At 44.6% G+C, this 6,303-nt stretch overlaps 1 long non-coding RNA gene across 1 annotated transcript; it reads left to right on the forward strand.

The window, feature by feature from the left end:
• The first annotated feature begins 3,389 nt into the window (after nt 1-3,389).
• Nucleotides 3,390-5,924, forward strand: LOC124553836. Its single transcript, XR_006968146.1, has 2 exons — nt 3,390-4,171; nt 4,242-5,924. It is a non-coding gene; the product is annotated as an uncharacterized LOC124553836 (long non-coding RNA).
• The last annotated feature ends 379 nt before the right edge of the window (nt 5,925-6,303 follow it).

The raw sequence follows: 6,303 nt of genomic DNA on the forward strand, positions 1-6,303 counted from the left end.
ATCTTACATTTCCTCAAACATATTTTTTTATATGTACCAAACTCTTCAGACAGATGTGTGCTGCTGCAAACTGACCGTTTTTTCTAAAATATTTTATATCCTATTTCAAACAGTTGCGATGAGGGGGAAGGGGGGGGGGGGAGGGCAATCACTATCAACTTTTTCCCTCATTCGGAAGTATCCTAGATCCGATACTGGACATCCCCGCCCCAACCCCCCGCATTAACTACTCCACCATAACAACCCCTTCCCTATCAACCTTTGTAAAGTTAACCATTTTGCTTTCCAGCTCTCCAAAGACTTTTCCATACCACATGACCCTCACTTTGATTACTCCCTCTTCTCCTATGCCGTGACCACTCTGATACCACTGTCCACCACTTGACCCAACATCCACTACTTGGATGAGTTACTGTCCTCAAAATTGAACACTCCTTAATCACACCACAAGTCATTGGCAATCCGTGCTCCTTTTCAAGCTCCAGACCTCAGCCCTTCCTCTCCCATCGTCCATCTCATTGCCCCTTCCTCTCCCATCGTCCTTCCTATGTCACAATTCATAATACCTATTCCTGAACCTTCTACGCTACCACAGGTGTGCCCCAGGGCTCCGTCCTTTCTCCTCTCCTATACCTCCTGTACTCCACTGACATACCCAAACCACCCCCACCAGTCCATCTTCTTCAATATGCTGAGAACACTGCCTTTCTTGCTCTCTATCCTCCCGTTCAACAGCCTCAGGGCTCCCTCCAAACCAACCTAAACCAGTCGCTGCTTGGTGAAACCAGTGACTCATTTCAATCAATCCTTCCAAAATCGAGTCAATCATTATAGGACATACCACCCACTTCTTCCGGCTCCATGATTTCTACCTGAACATCTACAACCGCGCTATATAACTTACCCCATCTTGAAATATCTGGGTCTCACACTTGACTGTCACACCTGACTCCCCATCTCTTTAGCATCCAACGAAAAGCCCACAGTAGACTCCACCTCCTGCAACTCCTGACCACCTGGACCTGGGGATTGCACACTTCTACCAGCCTTCATACCTACAAACCCCCGGTCCGTCCCATCTTGTGTTACACCAGTGTTGCCTGGATTTCCATCGCTCCAAAATTCTAAAAAGCAATCCAAATCATTGAACCCCATGCTCTCCGCCTCACTTTCCGCATCCGTCTCCTGTCCCCCATGAGGATCTTCTACGAACTCATACCCTTCCCAATCTCCTCCTATTCCTCGAACACATCCGTATCCCCTACACCGACCACCACCTCACTCTCCGTCTGCTCCTGACGTCTCCCTTCCTCTCCACTCCCCACCTGCGGCCACACCTCTACCTGTGTGTTCCACCTTCTATCTGACTCCACACCCTCCACCTTCTCTCCCAAAGAGACTTACATCATCTCTCTGATCTGGATAATGTGCTTCGTCCTGATATTTACCCTTCCTTCCACCTCCGACCATTATTTTACCCACCCCTCCTCCCTAGTGTTCTCTCTCCTTCCCCACACCATCCTCTGTTTCCTCCCTCCTACCCCCCTGTCCTTTGCCCCTCCTTCCTCGGCTGCTCTCTCCCCACCCTCTCCACCTCCAGCCCCTTGCTGTGCTACCAGCTTCCCCCATCCGTCATTGTAACCCCCCCCCCCTCTTCCTTTCCTCACTGACCCACACCTTTCTTTCCTCTCTCCCTCCTCACTGATCTTCCTTCTGTTTGGCAGCTCCTTCCAATTTTAATCCAGTTACTTCGTCGTGTAATGATGCTCGCCGTGTATGTAACGTAAGTGAAGTGTGTGTAGAGTGTCGTCATCCCATGTGGTTCACATTACTGTAAACGACCATTTTTAATTGTGCTCTTAGTGCCACCAGTGTTTGTGCTACGTCTTTGTCGAATGTCATTTTAATTATAGCTGTAATTTATGTAAATGTGTCTTGTGAAACTACCCCCTTTTTTTGTAAATTTTGATTTCTGTTGTTCCCCTTCTCATATCTAAATACACTCCTGGAAATTGAAATAAGAACACCGTGAATTCATTGTCCCAGGAAGGGGAAACTTTATTGACACATTCTTGGGATACATCACATGATCACACTGACAGAACCACAGGCACATAGACACAGGCAACAGAGCATGCACAATGTCGGCACTAGTACAGTGTATATCCACCTTTCGCAGCAATGCAGGCTGCTATTCTCCCATGGAGACGATCGTAGAGATGCTGGATGTAGTCCTGTGGAACGGCTTGCCATGCCATTTCCACCTGGCGCCTCAGTTGGACCAGCGTTCGTGCTGGACGTGCTGACTGCGTGGGACGACGGTTCATCCAGTCCAAAACATGCTCAATGGGGGACAGATCCAGAGATCTTGCTTGCCAGGGTAGTTGACTTACACCTTCTAGAGCACGTTGGGTGGCACGGGATACATGCGGACGTGCATTGTCCTGTTGGAACAGCAAGTTCCCTTGCCGGTCTAGGAATGGTAGAACGATGGGTTCGATGACGGTTTGGATGTACCGTGCACTATTCAGTGTCCCCTCGACGATCACCAGTGGTGTACGGCCAGTGTAGGAGATCGCTCCCCACACCATGATGCTGGGTGTTGGCCCTGTGTGCCTCGGTCGTATGCAGTCCTGATTGTGGCGCTCACCTGCACGGCGCCAAACACGCATACGACCATCATTGGCACCAAGGCAGAAGCGACTCTCATCGCTGAAGACGACACGTCTCCATTCGTCCCTCCATTCACGCCTGTCGCGACACCACTGGAGGCGGGCTGCACGATGTTGGGGCGTGAGCGGAAGACGGCCTAACGGTGTGCGGGACCGTAGCCCAGCTTCATGGAGACGGTTGCGAAGTGTCCTCGCCGATACCCCAGGAGCAACAGTGTCCCTAATTTGCTGGGAAGTGGCGGTGCGGTCCCCTACGGCACTGCGTAGGATCCTACGGTCTTGGCGTGCATCCGTGCGTCGCTGCAGTCCGGTCCCAGGTCAACGGGCACGTGCACCTTCCGCCGACCACTGGCGACAACATCGATGTACTGTGGAGACCTCACGCCCCAAGTGTTGAGCAATTCGGTGGTACGTCCACCCGGCCTCCCGCATGCCCACTATACGCCCTCGCTCAAAGTCCGTCAACTGCACATATGGTTCACGTCCACGCTGTCGCGGCATGCTACCAGTGTTAAAGACTGCGATGGAGCTCCGTATGCCACGGCAAACTGGCTGACACTGACGGCGGTGGTGCACAAATGCTGCGCACCTAGCGCCATTCGACGGCCAACACCGCGGTTCCTGGTGTGTCCGCTGTGCCGTGCGTGTGATCATTGCTTGTACAGCCCTCTCGCAGTGTCCGGAGCAAGTATGGTGGGTCTGACACACCGGTGTCAATGTGTTCTTTTTTCCATTTCCAGGAGTGTATCTTTTATCCCCATTTATTATGTATTCCCACAATGGACTGGGCTATGAAATAACAATAAAGGAGACAAAATCTCAATAACATAACACAGGACACAAATGGTTTTTTATGGTGATAACAATGGCTGTGCAACACTGGGTGTAAGATATGCTAATCCACCTCTTCTGTTGGTATCATCTTGGTCTGGAGTCAAATATTTCTGGATATCAGTCAAATTACAAGCAGGGTATCTCATTATGATTGTTGTCGTGAGAAGCGCAAAATCTTTTCAACTGTCTATTTCTACAACATAAGAAAAATTTATGTTAATTTGTAGAGCAAAAAAAAAAATACATACGACTGATAATATCGTAACATACCATGCACATTATGTGTCTGAATAATACACTATGACTCCTTACCCATATATCACGTATATAGCCCTACTAATTTTCTTACATAACAGCTCTAAATTAAGTTCAAGAAAAGAAAACGTTGCTTACGTTAGTACTGTATATAAAGAGCTATAAAACACAGAGAAAATAAAAAAAAGTCTGTAGGTCTACTATTGCCATTATATTTGCATTTCCATGCCTTTATAATCTCATTTCCTGTAACGATGGCAGTCAGTAACACACAGAACTTTGTTCCAGTTATAGCTCCAGAAGTCAGTCACCAGCAGCAGATGTCACATGGTTATAAAATGGGAAACTTGAAGAATAAGCTACTAGTGGTTTGGATACACACTTGGCAAATTTCACCTTTCACTTAAAATGTAGGTACAGTTACAGTCCTTAAGAGTATACTGGCAAATGGTAACTCAAAGCTCTTTGTTCCTGTTACAGCTCCAGAAGTCAGTCGGAGCAGCAGCAGCAGACGTCACACAGCCATAATGCGAGAAGCTTGAAGAATAATGTGGTAGTGGTTTGGATACATATGACATATTTCACCTTCAGTTTAGAATTGAAGTTTGTTTATATTGGCAGGTGGTAACTCGGAGCTCTTTGTTCCAGTTATGGCTCCGATAGTCTTCCAGCAGCAGCAAATGTTACACAGTCCTATAGAGGCAAACTTGAAGTATGAGGTAATAGCGTTTTGCATACAATAGCAAACTTGACCTTTCACTCAAAATGGAGGTACATTTGCAGTGAGTTTAATGTTATGACACATAAATGGATTACCAGTGATGTATAGGTAAATTTCAACTTAATTTCAGTATCGGCTCTGAAATTTGGTCACTGGATACAGCTATATTATTTTTCATGTTGATAGCAGCAATCATCAGATTGCAATCCAGTTAAGTACCTGTGAGGCATGAGATGTCAAAAATACTTGTGGGTTATTGGTAGCCTGTGTCAAGGCATGTGGCACCTCAAAGTTGTAAGTACAGTAGCATTTTGTTTTCTGCTTTACTTAAAAATTGTTAGCTGTAGCGCCCATTCTGACATTCAATTATTTTGAATTTCAAGTTTCTTAAAATGATACTGACATCAGTTTCATGTGTGTTAACACTAATCCGTATATTATTGTTAATATATGCTGCTATTTTCCTCAGATGTTAACTGAAATTGTTTTATTGTAATGATAACAACACTTCAGCCTATGCAAACTTGCAGTATAGGCTACCTGCTGAGAAATATTTACTGGAAGAAATGGTTTCTTGAATAGGACAAAAAGGAATACCACTGAAAATGCCAAACGTGAATTGGTGAAACATCTTGTGCTGAATAATAAATTTCATTTGCAAAACATGGAAGTTTTCCTATCTTTGTGGTGGAACACAACAAATTCTCATAATTTTGCTAGTTTGTATTCTAGAAAGGGTGCCAGAAATGGAAGAGTATAATTTTTTTAAATCGGGCATTAAATGTAAGGTTGGACTACAGAAAGGGTGCGACTGGCCTTCCCCACTGAGGTGCTCCAACATGCATTTGTACTGATGTGCAGGTGGTTATAACACTAGTATCAAACTGCACAGTACCCACTTACTAATGTGACCTACCCTTGCATGATCTGCTGCAGACAGCAAGAAATCTGCTACTGCTCTTACTACCTGTCCAACTGTTGCGGAGGATTTTTTTCCCTTGGTGCTTGCCATGACATGTTTTGCCCTCTGCTCTTAAAATCTCAATTCTTGTTACATTTTTCATCCATTTTTCTATCTCCTGATGGACCTGTATTGATTAAAAAACTAACCAATGCAGAGGTGATTGTAGAACTTTCGTTATGGTCGCCATGCTAGTGGCAGTGTGGAGGGACTCCACTCTTTAAAAAATACAATTACCTTGTGGGACATGGAATTATTTATTATTAGAGGCTTTCATGGACATTTTGTTTACTGAAAAAGTCAGTCATTATCTGAGGTATTTAAATGTTAACTTCAAATCTAAAACTGCATCAAAAGATAAATTTCAGTAAGTCTTAAACAAGTTTCAGTATCTTGCTTCACATGCTCGACCCTCCAACTATAAAAAACAGTGTTTTGCAGAGAACAGCTATTCAGATGTTAACATCCCAGAATTTGTGTAGAAGGCATCCCTTACATTGTTAGTTTCATTGTGGTCACACTCTATAGTGTAGTGTTATCAGCATACATATAGAAGTTTGAAGAACATATTAAATTAATTGCTAGAGACATGCCTTAAGTGAATATGTTTACTACTTATGTGAGTCAGCTAAGTAGTTGCTGCAAGTTTTTTTGTTGTTTCTAAAGTGTCTTTAGACAAGGATATTTCTGCTGTTTGTTTCCTGTTCTTCTGTTTCGGATAACTACTCATATATGCAGCAACTGCTGAAGCAGCCTCTGGTGGTTTATTGAAGTTCCGTGAACAAAGTGTTGTGTGGTCTGTTTGTGTAAAGTGATAAAGAAAAATGTTAAAGTGTAATTGCATATGTAATTGTGCATAT

The sequence above is a fragment of the Schistocerca americana genome, chromosome 11, assembly GCF_021461395.2.
Source record: "Schistocerca americana isolate TAMUIC-IGC-003095 chromosome 11, iqSchAmer2.1, whole genome shotgun sequence".
NCBI lineage: Eukaryota > Metazoa > Arthropoda > Insecta > Orthoptera > Acrididae > Schistocerca > Schistocerca americana.